The sequence below is a fragment of the Prenolepis imparis genome, unplaced genomic scaffold (assembly GCF_030444845.1).
Source record: "Prenolepis imparis isolate NDT839.2.m4 unplaced genomic scaffold, iyPreImpa1.0 SCAF_2, whole genome shotgun sequence".
NCBI classification, from domain to species: Eukaryota; Metazoa; Arthropoda; class Insecta; order Hymenoptera; family Formicidae; genus Prenolepis; species Prenolepis imparis.
In genome coordinates, this window is record NW_028141160.1 from 19,258,776 (window position 1) to 19,270,796 (window position 12,021).

At 39.6% G+C, this 12,021-nt stretch overlaps 1 protein-coding gene across 4 annotated transcripts in view; it reads left to right on the forward strand.

Moving 5' to 3' along the window:
- Positions 1-12,021, forward strand: part of Gckiii (Germinal centre kinase III) — a 91,891-nt gene that overhangs the window by 50,370 nt on the left and 29,500 nt on the right. Inside the window, exon 1 of one of the 4 annotated variants that reach the window (XM_083031570.1) lies at positions 5,797-6,179. The exons of 2 other annotated variants lie outside the window; for them this stretch is intronic. The gene's annotated coding sequence lies outside the window, so the exon portion shown is untranslated. Of the gene's footprint in view, positions 1-5,796; positions 6,180-12,021 lie in introns of those variants that run through there. One more of the 4 variants, XM_083031572.1, reaches the window with a different exon arrangement.

Here is a 12,021-nt window from a genome sequence, read left to right on the forward strand (position 1 = left end):
GAAACAAAGGTGATTTAATAACGCGATGTGTAAATCCTTAAGACATGTATGTCTAAGGAAAGTCGTATCGATCTGTTAAGCGCGATATAGAGCGTAAGTATCGAAGTAAATGTAAAAGTCGTATAATGATCGCGTTGATCTAGTCTGCGTTGTAAAAGTGAATATTTGATCGCTTAAAAAACACATACAAATTTCTGTACCTTAACGCCATGTCAATTTTATGTCATTTTGCTATTTTTATATTATTTTTTTTAGATTCTCTTAGTTGAATGGTTTAAATTATCTATTTTCGAAATTTTATCATTGATCTTCTTCAGAGTAAACGAATATGATATTATTTCCATAATCTCTCGATTTTGTTGCACAGCTTGGCTTTTATACCCGTATATTGTTTAATTCGCGATACCTCTCGTAAACTAGATGCGAGATAAAGCGCATAACATATTCGTACGTGCGCGGAATTAAAAAACAATTTATTACAATCGTTGTCGAGGACAGCGGGTCGCAATCGCGTCGCGGGTAAGAGGGGCGACCTTTACGTAACGACGGATTGTCGTGGCATATGCCGTAGACGACGACCCGTCCTTAGGTGGTCGATTGGCGAAACGATCGAAGCTTTATCGTCGCTCGCATTGTCGTCGTCGGACAATTTCGAGGAAACAAACGGATCGAACGGATAGAACGCAAATTGGGTCGGCAAATCGTAATCAAGAGATCCGCGCGCGATCTTCTATCAAACGCGACATACAATTTGCCGGCGCAATTCTGATTTCGAAAGGCGAATATTGCGACCGATTATGTCACTTGTCTCTCGACTGGCGAGTTCCACTTTAATCGGCATTTCGTTCCGCGTAAGAAGGCACTTGGTTTTTTTCTGTTCTCTCTCTCTTCAGCATCGCTCGTCGCGTCGCTGCGCGAGATCGCTCGAGTGTCGGTCGTTCGTTCGCCAGCAGCTGCTGCGCGCGATGTACCTCGTCGCCTTTCACTCGGTTACCTCGCGCCATTGTGCAGCAGCCGCGCGACGGCGATTGCGCAACGATATTTTATAGAGCTCTAGAGTATTGCAAAATGTACGCACGCTCCGCGCACACAACGCGCGAGAGAGTCCGTCGTCGCGCCGCGGTCGCGTAGCAGCTGTCGCTCGATTGTCTTCTTCCGGCACGCGCGCCGAGACACGCGGCGACCCGGATGCAGGAATCTCGTCGCGTGGAAAATGACGATAATCCACTAAAAAAAAAAAGAGGGTAATTATTGTAAAAATCGTTTACTTGGCAAAAATCTCGCATGCTGTCGAAAATCGCCCTTGATTTATAGCGGGCGAAATAAAGTGATCCCCTCCTCCTCTTCGAGAGATCAAGATTTATCGCGCATTGATGAGATATTATGAAAATTTAATAGCTGAATGACACATGCGGAGCGTGAGTCACTTCGTCCATTACTCACGATAATCAATGCGATATATACATACGTACGGTATGCGAAATATCTCTTCTGCTCCATAACTCAAGTCCGTAAAGCCGCGACGTGTATTTCGAATACCGCGGGGCCCAGGTGCGAAAGTGAAGTCCCCGTGCTCCTATATATTTCCGATGCGCGCCGCAATAAAGCCGTTTTCGCCGTATCAGTCGACCGAAATTTAAACCCCATCGCAGTCGCCGCATATATATTATATACGGTCATAACGAGAATTTATCGAGCGATGATTCTCAAGTCGTATTTTTTTTTTTTTTTTTTTTGCGCACTTTGTACTTATTCAAAGGTGAGCTTCCTTAAACCGCTCGCGTTGCGATGAGGACGACCGCAATTTTAACGACTCGTTTTTAAAAGCTATATAACGTGTAAGTGTGACAATATCATTTACGTCAATATCCTTGACAATATTATACGATATCAGTTTTGATTTTTCATCATTACGTTATTCAAAAGTGATTAGATTTATCTCTCGCGAACAATTGAATTTATTATTCACTCATACGCCTCGCCGAACTATAAGATATCGTATATCATTGCGACAGACAAAAAATTATCCACTCTATTTGGACATACGTAAAACCTAACCGATGTGTAAGAGCATTAATCGACGTCGTACATCGAGGTCTCTATCGGTGATAACGGATCGAGCGGCTGGCACCCCGTGGAAGCGCTGTCAAGTTCGATGGGTATGAAATCGGTCTGAAATAGGTCGGAGCCGGTTGTGTCAGACGTTCGCAGAGTTATGTATAGGCGTCTGAAAGATGTTGCAATCAATATGTCGTGATCGAAATTATCGATCGTGTATGCGACATTGTGAAATGATGAAAATTGATCGATAGATTTTGTACTTTTTGATTAGTTTTTGTTAATTTTTTTTTTTCTTCAAAAAATTCCTTTTGAAAAATATACCTCACAAGTATATTACAATTGTATTTCGCTAAATTATGAAAGGAAAGTTTAAATACACAGAATTTTCTCTTAGAATTTATACCTAAAAATCATGGTAATCGTGGGACAATATGGTTGGAAAGATTTTATGAGCATTTCTCTGATTAATATTTATCATAATAAAAAAAATAATAATATCTATCACAATGAATATAAAATATAATTGATTAATTTTATTAAAAGTATAGTAAAATTTACTAAAAGTATGGTAAAATTTATCAAACATAGTTTGAAAATTCTTTCACCATTCATACACCATATTGTCCCACGATTACTATGATTTTCAGGGTAAATTCTAAGAGAAAATTTTCTCTGTGTAAAAAAATATATATAACATATTTAAAATTTATACGAAATTTACATAAAGAAAAGAGTATTAAGTTTTTAGTTTGTGAATTATTTCTTCATCTTTCGAGAATGGATCTATCAGAAGATTTTTATTCCTTTACTTTTACATATGTTAAAGCGTTTTACGTGGCGATCGTGTCGCGGACGGCGTTATACATAAATATAAAATCGATATAACATATACTCGAAGATACAGAGGATAAGCGGCGAGCGAGAATCGCATTGTAAATGGAAGCGCCGACGGCCCTTATTTCACACGTATACCCCCATGTAGTAAGATTACCTAGATGTAACTCGTTTCTCTCTCTCGGGGCACAAATCACACCGGGTCTTAGCCAGCCGCGTCGCGAAACTTTCAGACGTTTCCGACTCGCCGCGCGAAAGGGAACATCGATCGATCGCACCTCGCACACACAAACGGACCTTCATCCATATTTATTTTTAGCTAGCGTACTAAGAGCTCCGCCGACGCGGAGCGATAGCATCTCCCATTAATAATACATCGAGACAATAAATTTTAGAATTGTAAAAGCCCTCCAAGAGGAAATTCTGCTTTGTTGCTGAGCTTTCCGAATGAACTGGCAGTAGCCATATCGCCGGTTTATTTTCGCGATAGTATCTATTTATTTACGAAATATCAAATATCAAATGTATTTAAATTAGAGAAACACCGATATATGCGTTATGCATTCGTAATTTCAATTGAAAATGACACGCGCGTTCAATAGATTAATTTATGAAATGTCGATATACTCTCGTATATATAATATATTGAAAATTTTTATCTTGCCATATCGGCTCTGCGCTAAATATTGCAATATTATATTTCGCTCACATTGGCTGCTCCTCTTTGCACACCTGTTGCTCATTACACATTGCACAGTTTTAATTGTTTAAAGCTTCATAATTTTAAGTTCTCTTATATAATGAATCAGTGTTATATATTGTTGCATAATACACGTATTATTAACCCGATAAGCTTGAATTAATGAGAGATTTGCGTCTTGAGAATTCCTGTCAAACTATCCGCGAATACATAAAGGCAATCTAGAGCGATTAAGCAATGCTTGCATTTTTTGGGGGAGAATTGATCGACAAAAGAACGATGCACCAAAATAAATTGTTTCTGAATGCTGTTCAGGAGTGATATCTGAACAATGGACGTAGACATCGTCATTGATCGTGACTTCCTGTCGTGACTTACACAGCTCGCTGCTTTTTAATCTACGTTAGCTGATTCTGCTCCACTTCTGGTCATTCGAGAATAATCCCTTTAACCGCGATTACGTCGGTAAGCAGCAACGGATATTAAATGCAATAACATCTTTAAACTCCGAGATTGTTATTTACCGCGCTATTTTTAATTGGTAATTAACTGCAAAATTACACTAGTAAATCGATTAACAAAATGAAAGAATCTGTTACGACTTTATCGCGAAAAGAATTTTAGATAATCCGCGCTATTATACGTAAATATAACACATAAAACCAGAATGCATAATTTATTGACTAATTACTACAATTTGTCTGTTTATTACTTAACAACAATGAAAAGCATTAATTAAACTTTGATAATTTTATAAGGCAAAACAAAAAAAAAATAAGAATTTCATACTAAGCGGTAAATAATACCTGCAGTTTATTCGACGCTTCTACGTTTTACGTATTAACGTCGAGAATTAAATTTTCCTTTGATAAGGACGACTGTGCGGAAAGGACGTAATTATGTTAAATTTGCCGCAATTATACGTAAATGAGAAATGCCTGCTGCTGCCGCTGCTCCGGTTATTAAATCGCGTTACACCACCGCGTTGGTTATAGTGGAAGATGGAAAGTGAAGGGGGTAGACCGTGCAAATTAAAGGAAAGTATAGAGATACACATCATTACATATACGCCATACCATGAATATCGCGCCCGTAATTAACAATTCCTTTCACGGTTGCGAAAATTTTGCGAGATCTCCGCGATACCTCCCGCGCGCATGAATTTTCACTGTCGCGCTCCTCCTTTGATGTACGCGTCACTGCGTGTGTAATAGATGTGTGGCCACACATATTATTACCGCTGCTTAAAATATACGAGATTGTATGTATATACGCATGTCATGCCGTAATTTCCTCGGCCACTTTCTTTCCGCGATCCGCGCGCATCACACGTAATAATTACTGCCACGATGATGCCGGTAATAAGCCCCGTATTACGATTACAATTACGAGGAACAATGAAAAAAAAAAAAAAAAAAAAAATGCGTGAGCGCGTAGGAGAAAAAGTCGGCGAATTTTGGCATCTATTACCTCGCGGTCGCGGACAATCTATGACATTCGAATAAATTAGCAGAACTTATCGTTGATCGAGAAATTACAAGTTCGCTTTTATAATCATTTTCCTGCGACAAATATTCATATATTTGTCATAAAGTATCAATTTGACTATCGGTAAATAAGTCATATTAAAAAAGTCATATTAAAAAAATAACTAAAATATTGAAATATTCGGGGCGAGAGAAAATTGTTATACGTTTTAATATCGATATTTATATCTATATCAGCAACGGTATTTTATATTTTTTCCATCGTCCACTTATCCATAATAGTTTTTCTTAGTTTATATGTATGTGTATGTGTGAGATAGCTGTGGTATTTCGAAAAATACGCGCAGTAGCGTATATAGCTCTTTAATATTTTCGATATTTTGTTCATAAATTTCTATTTATTTACAATTCCTCGTCTCTTGCAACTTAATTAGAAGAACCACGTTGCACATTTTTTTTTCAATAAAATGAAATAATTTTGCCGCGCTCTGTAACCAAGGTACTATAGAGACCTATTATAATAAGTATTGTTTTTATTTAATACCTGTGCACACAAACCGCACCATCGCCATCCACCGGTTGTATTTTTTTCCTCTCGATGCCCACTCCGATGCCCCTACTCCGATCGCCTTTAGCGAACCAGTCTCTCTCGCGCCTTTCTTCGCGCGGCTGCAGTGTTCAGTTCGCGTGTCAGTTCGAAAGCAACCGCGGACAATACCTGACAACTGGTCAGCCGGTCTTGCCGATCTCGCGGTAATATATACCCTCGGACGACATTTCTTTTCGAGATTCGAAGCCTAGTGCATTCGTGGAGATGTGACACGCGCGCGTGTGCTAGTGATGATCCGGTGATTATCCGATGATGATCCGGCCGAAATGATCGGAGGCACGATCCTTCTCATATCGACAGTGATTGGTAATTGTGTGGACGCGCGTGACGGGCGGTGATTGTTCCTGATTATTTGTCAATAATAATTTGTGGCGTCATACGTTACGCGATATACGATTGATGGGAGATTTCAAGAGAGCAACGGATCGCTGCTCGACGAGCAATCTTATCAGTCGTTGAATCCCCTCGGACTTTAACTTATCTCAAGGTTCCTCTAACTTTAGAAACGATAGAGATAATAGTAATCGTAAAGTAGATAATAGAAATAATAGTATAAAATTATTTTTTACTTCGTTTTTAGTGGATTATTGATTATATTATTAAGAACTGCGCACTTTTAAAATTGCGAGAAACGAATTTTGAATACAAGTCGCACAGCATTAATAAACATGAATAAATCAATTATTAAATAAAATAATAAACGCGATAAATGCAATAGCAATTGTAATATAAATCGATACTTAATGGCGTTGAAATAATCGGAAAATATGGGGGAAAAAATGCATTTTGCTGGCGGAACGAGGCTTTCGATCGCGATCGATCTCTGAAAAACGAGCGGCCGGTATCGCGCGGGAACGTAATATAGGAGCGGAAGCGTTGAAAAACGAGAATGAATATCCGGTTGATAAACGCGTATCACGGGCGCATATATAAAGTCGTAGAAATATGTGTTAACGTGTACGTGTGCGTTTGTAGCATATATGCTATCAGAAGCTGCATTCGTTCGTACGCTACTCCGCGTTCGATTATCCTATATAGCGAGACGATAACACCGGGGACAATTCAGTAACGATTTATTGCCGTCAGTCTCGCTTAAATGTGATTCGCGGTTTCGGTGTCATTGATCATGCGAGGCTCAAATTTACTAATCCAATGTCTATGAAATTACTAATTTATAATTCTAGCTGGAGTATATTAATTTTGGTATTGAATATATTTTTAAAAGTAAAATTTGGAATTTTTAATTGCTTTAAATAAATGTTGTCGCTTAAATTGTTATTAAAGGATTTTAGAATTTTAGAAATTTGATATTTAAAATTTCTATTTATTGTTGAATACTAAAAAATCTAAAAATAAAATATTTAAAGCTTCCAAATATTACAACGCAACCGCCGTTGTGTCATATGTTTACGCCATATGATAATTAATCTGAAGGAACGACTCATTTGTATCTCGTATGATTACGTAGGACACGCTTGTACAGTCGAGTAAACAACACTTATTTTAATGTATCGTGGACATTCATTTTCCGTTATCACCTCTGTTAATATATCTTATGGAGATGAGACCGTTCGTTTTCTACCCGTGTACGGATATTCGCACAAGAGATTTGCGACTGGCAAAAATTGTTGTGTTATGCGTTGTACTTAATATAAACCCTAACGTTAACCGAGAAATGATATAAATTCTTAACAAGAGGAAGCGCGATCGAAATTCAGGCAGGGTTCTCATTAAAAGGATTTATTCTCTCTTCTTGTCAATTATAGAAATATCATACGAAATTTTCAATTTAGAGAGTCGCTTTTAAAGAGGATGCAATTTATCCGTCGACCAGGACGTTCGTGCGGCTAAGTAAGGTAGTGTGTTTTCGGGCACGGTAGGTTAATTCTCTCTCTCTGTACGGTGATGGCTGAGTTATGTAGAGCATAAAACGACCGATTCGCCTCGTCCACGCCGAGGGCTGAGGAGCAAAAGAAAAAGAGAGAGAAAGACAGAGAGAGAGGCTGCTCGAAATAATTATCCCTTCTCGGGAGGTGGGCACGATTCTCTCCGCGACTCTCCGTTGTCGAGGATAATTCGCGAGGAAAGCCCCGCGATGTCGACAGATATCTGAAAGTTAACCATCGCGGAACTCGCGGTGAAAATTACCCGAATTTATAGTATTTTATTAGAGAAATATTTCCTCGAAAACTTCTTTAAAACTCATTCACCATTCATTGCGAGTAACTTTTGTGCTTCGTTTTGAGCATGAGAATAAGCATTCAGGAAGGAGAGTTCAGTTCAAAGTTATCCGGTCTCAAACTTTCGAATATCAAATTAAAAAAATCGATTCTCCTCACATTTCTCTCTCATTCAAATTTAAATTTTTTAAAAATTTTTCGTTTTTTATTTTTTTTTTTTAATGTTTCATTCTTGCCACGTGCCTCCTCTCTATAGGAGGCGAACTTTCGAAAGGACGGCGCTTTGTTTCGCATCGCCGTCGTAAAAAACGTGAGAAGCTCATAGCAGCGACGACGATGCAGTCGTCGGATTCGCCCGCGAAAGTTTTCATTACAAAGGGAACACTAGGATCGTCCCCGAGGGTCGTCTCGTGGAAGTGAGTGAAAGTGGCCATTACTTAACTCCATGTTCGGAAAAGCCATTTCCTCCGCCGCCAATTAACCGAAAAACATCCGGTGGCGTTGTATTCCATTGTCTCGCTTTGTTCGAGCTAACTACCGATAATGGCGGAATTTCTTAATCGCATCCTTGGAAACGGCGAAGTCGGGAAACTGTATTTTTGACGAAGCGTCATTGCTTTCAATTCACGGATGTGAATAACGATTCTCACGGTGTTCTTTTGTAAAATATACTCCCTGATGATTGCGCGAGGAACGTTGGATCGCGCATAAATTTTATAAGAGATTAAACGATCGACGCGTCTCTTCTCTCTCTCGCGCGCGTTTAATTGATCCGTTCGATATCTCCCTCTCGGGAATTAGAGAAACAGGTTCCACTCGTTGACCGGGTCCGCGCGTTTCTAATTAAAATACATATAGATTCTAGGTCGCTCGCCGGAAATTTTTCCTAAACGCGCAACGTGGGCGAAACAAATTTCCATCTTGTCCGATCGAAACAAGTTACGCTGAAAAAAAAATCAGACTTTAATCGTTTCACCGGTCGTTGGCACTTCCTGGCGTTTTGCGCAACGGGTGCTTTTCTCGCATTAAAAATCGACCGACCACCTGTCGTCGTTAATTTCTATTAACCGTTCGAGCTCTTACATGTGTCGTACATCATTCATATATCATACATACATTATTACATTATTACGTTTTTGATCACTCGTTATACCGGTTATATCGGTAGCTCCTATTTAGCAAGCATACCTAATAACTTTTACCTGCGTTGCGGACGAAAAAAATGTAGTTTTATAATGTCGATGTATGGAAAAAAAAACGTCACGCTGCATTTGTTCGCGGAATCTCGCGCAAAAAAAAACGCAGTCGCGTTTTCATCGAGTACGAGGAGAAACGAGTTTCGTCGAGGTGATCGCGTTATCGCGTATCCGTCGCACATGGGATGGCCGATTATCCGCGCTGGCTCGCTCACTTTCACTGGCCCCCCGTCCAGAAAGAGAAAAGCGATCGAAGAGTGTACGGCAGAGGTGTTATATAAATTAGATGTTTCGCGAATTTTTTCAGCGCTCCGACGTGCATCGGGATATTGATTTATCGCGATAAGGTTGCAATTTTCATCGGACGTGAACATTAATTTAAGCGAAACTCTATTTGCACACAAGTTAAACATTCTGCTATCTCATTCCGATAAACCTGCGATCTGGTTTTTATGTATGTTTCAAAAATTACATAATTACATAATTTATTTTCGAAATTTTTCCAGTCTCGCGTGACGTATAAAAATTTTCGCACATATATATGTTCCACTTAATGCATACGTACATAATGAGGTCGCGTGCCAAGACGCCTTTCTAAAGACGTGTCTTACTATGACATCTCTACTAAAGACAGTTACTCCCACGCAAGTTGAATGTGCCGGAATTCTCGGTCTGTCGTTCGTCGATCGCTCGCGATTGTGTATCTTCTGGCAGTATGAAAGATCCGCGGAAGTTCTCTCAATACCGCGGGCAATATCTGCTTGCGTAACTTTTATGTCGGTAGCCTGGCATAACGGGATCCAATCGCCGGCTCTCGTAGAGCGCGGTAGCCGCGGTTAGAATTAACGTTTCTTCTTTGCGCGCGTATACGCACGCTTGGTCGGTTTTCAGCCGCAGTTGTACGCATGTACTGGTGGAACCTGGATTCTTCGAATCTCTGTATATGTGCATGTGTGCGAACGGGAAAACTCCGCTTTCCCTGCGATCGTGAGACCACGCGATGGTAACGCTCATCGATGAGCAAACCTTATTTGGTTGCATTTTATCGCGCTGTTGTACCCGGCAATGTGTCGCGAATGTGGCGCTATAAATTAAGATCATCGAGATTAGGCTGCAAAAAATAGACGACTTTAAAAAAAATTGCAATAAAATATAACAAGAGAGAGAGAGAGAGAGAGAGAGAGAGACCTCTTTGTTTTTTTCCACAAGAAACAATGACTTTGATGTTTCTTTAATGTTAGTTTTTAAAAAATGCAATAATATAACACTAAGTACAACAAAAAGAGAGACTAAATAAATCTCTTCAATTTTTTTTTCATCAGGAAATCACATTTTTAAATAAGTGAAAAAAGTATTCTTACGTGTGCCACTTTGTACGTAATTGGCATAATTATCATTTTCGTTCGCAACATCATTATTAATGCCTCGAGCGTTCAAAGTTCGTTACATTTCCTGATACTTCCATACGCCCGACTTTCCTCCGCGTCGAACTAGATTTCCAACGTGAAAAAAAAACGTGCATGCAAAACCGGCGCAATCCTAAATAAAATAAAATATTATGCATACCCGCATATTATAAACCGCAAAAAAAGTCGCAAAAAAATATCGGTTACTGACTTTCGCTCCGGTCAACGCACTAGGTAATCAAAAATACTCGTTCCTTTTATATTCCGTACACTTATATTTCATCTAACTGTAATTTGCATTTCCTGCTCTATCCAATCTTGAAGTGGCATCTTTCAAGTCAACTTTCGAGTCTACCATTCTATCGCAAAAATTAGATATATACTTAGCTCTATTCCTTAATCGTTTAATTTCTGATGTATAGCTTAATAACACCAAGTCTACCGATAATTTCAAATTTTATTGAAGTATGTTTGAAATTGGCAAAACAATTTTATAGTATTAATATTCTTGTATATATAAAGAAATAACATTATACTTCCGCAATTTATTAACGAAACGACGGTTTAGGCTAATTAAACGCCTGTTTTATCCGATTAATAAGACGTTTATTGGGGAAAGTTAACGTCAAACTTTATGACAGATATAACGCGAGACTTAGAGCTCTCTCCGTAACGTCGATCTTCGTTTGACGTCAATCGCTTGTGCAAGAAGCGTGCAGAGCCTTTTTCGCGGCGTGAGCCCTTTTCCGGCGTCGCCGACGTGCGCCGTAAAAAGAGTCGACCGTGGCAAAGGGCCGTCGATCTCACGGAGTGGGTTCCCATAAAGGCACGTATCCGCCTACGCGTCACGATTAACAATTAACGACGGTATAACGAATGCCACGCGCGGCGACTCGTCGCCTCCTCGGTAGAAAAATACGTCGTATGTCCATCGTCGTCGTCGTCGTTGTCGTCGTCATTTGCGCACGTGCAAGCACATAGCCAGGAGAGTCCCAATTATTCCGGAATAACGGACTACCTAGGCCTCGGCATATGTGTATTCGCGCGCACGCGATCGGGACGCATACGTGTGTTTGTCTGTCTATGTGTCATGTGCGGGATGGCACGCGTGTGCATTTCGAAAAATTGCCGTGCCTGTTAGATTCCGACGCTCGGTTATCGTCTAACGGTGATTGACCCTCCATACCGGATACGTAATTGCACACTTTAGTAGTATCTTAGCTATAGCGAGCGTCGCAGACGTGTATCTCGAGTTCCCTTTTAAGAAAATTAATTCTAAATTGAGAAAAAAATCCATATATATAGTCGAGAGATTCTCCAAGTCTGGAATACCTCGTATATACATATATACGACACTTTATGAGTCGGTTGTTTTGGTAAGACTTGATAGCTGTATAATATCCCTGAGAGTATGCGAGTATACGAAAGAACGTATCAGATAATGCCACAAAAATGCTATTCATTCTCGTTTGCAATCTGAGAAAAATAGTATTAGCGACGCGAATGGTTCAATTATATCCCCCGTTTCTCCGCGCAACGTAACGCAT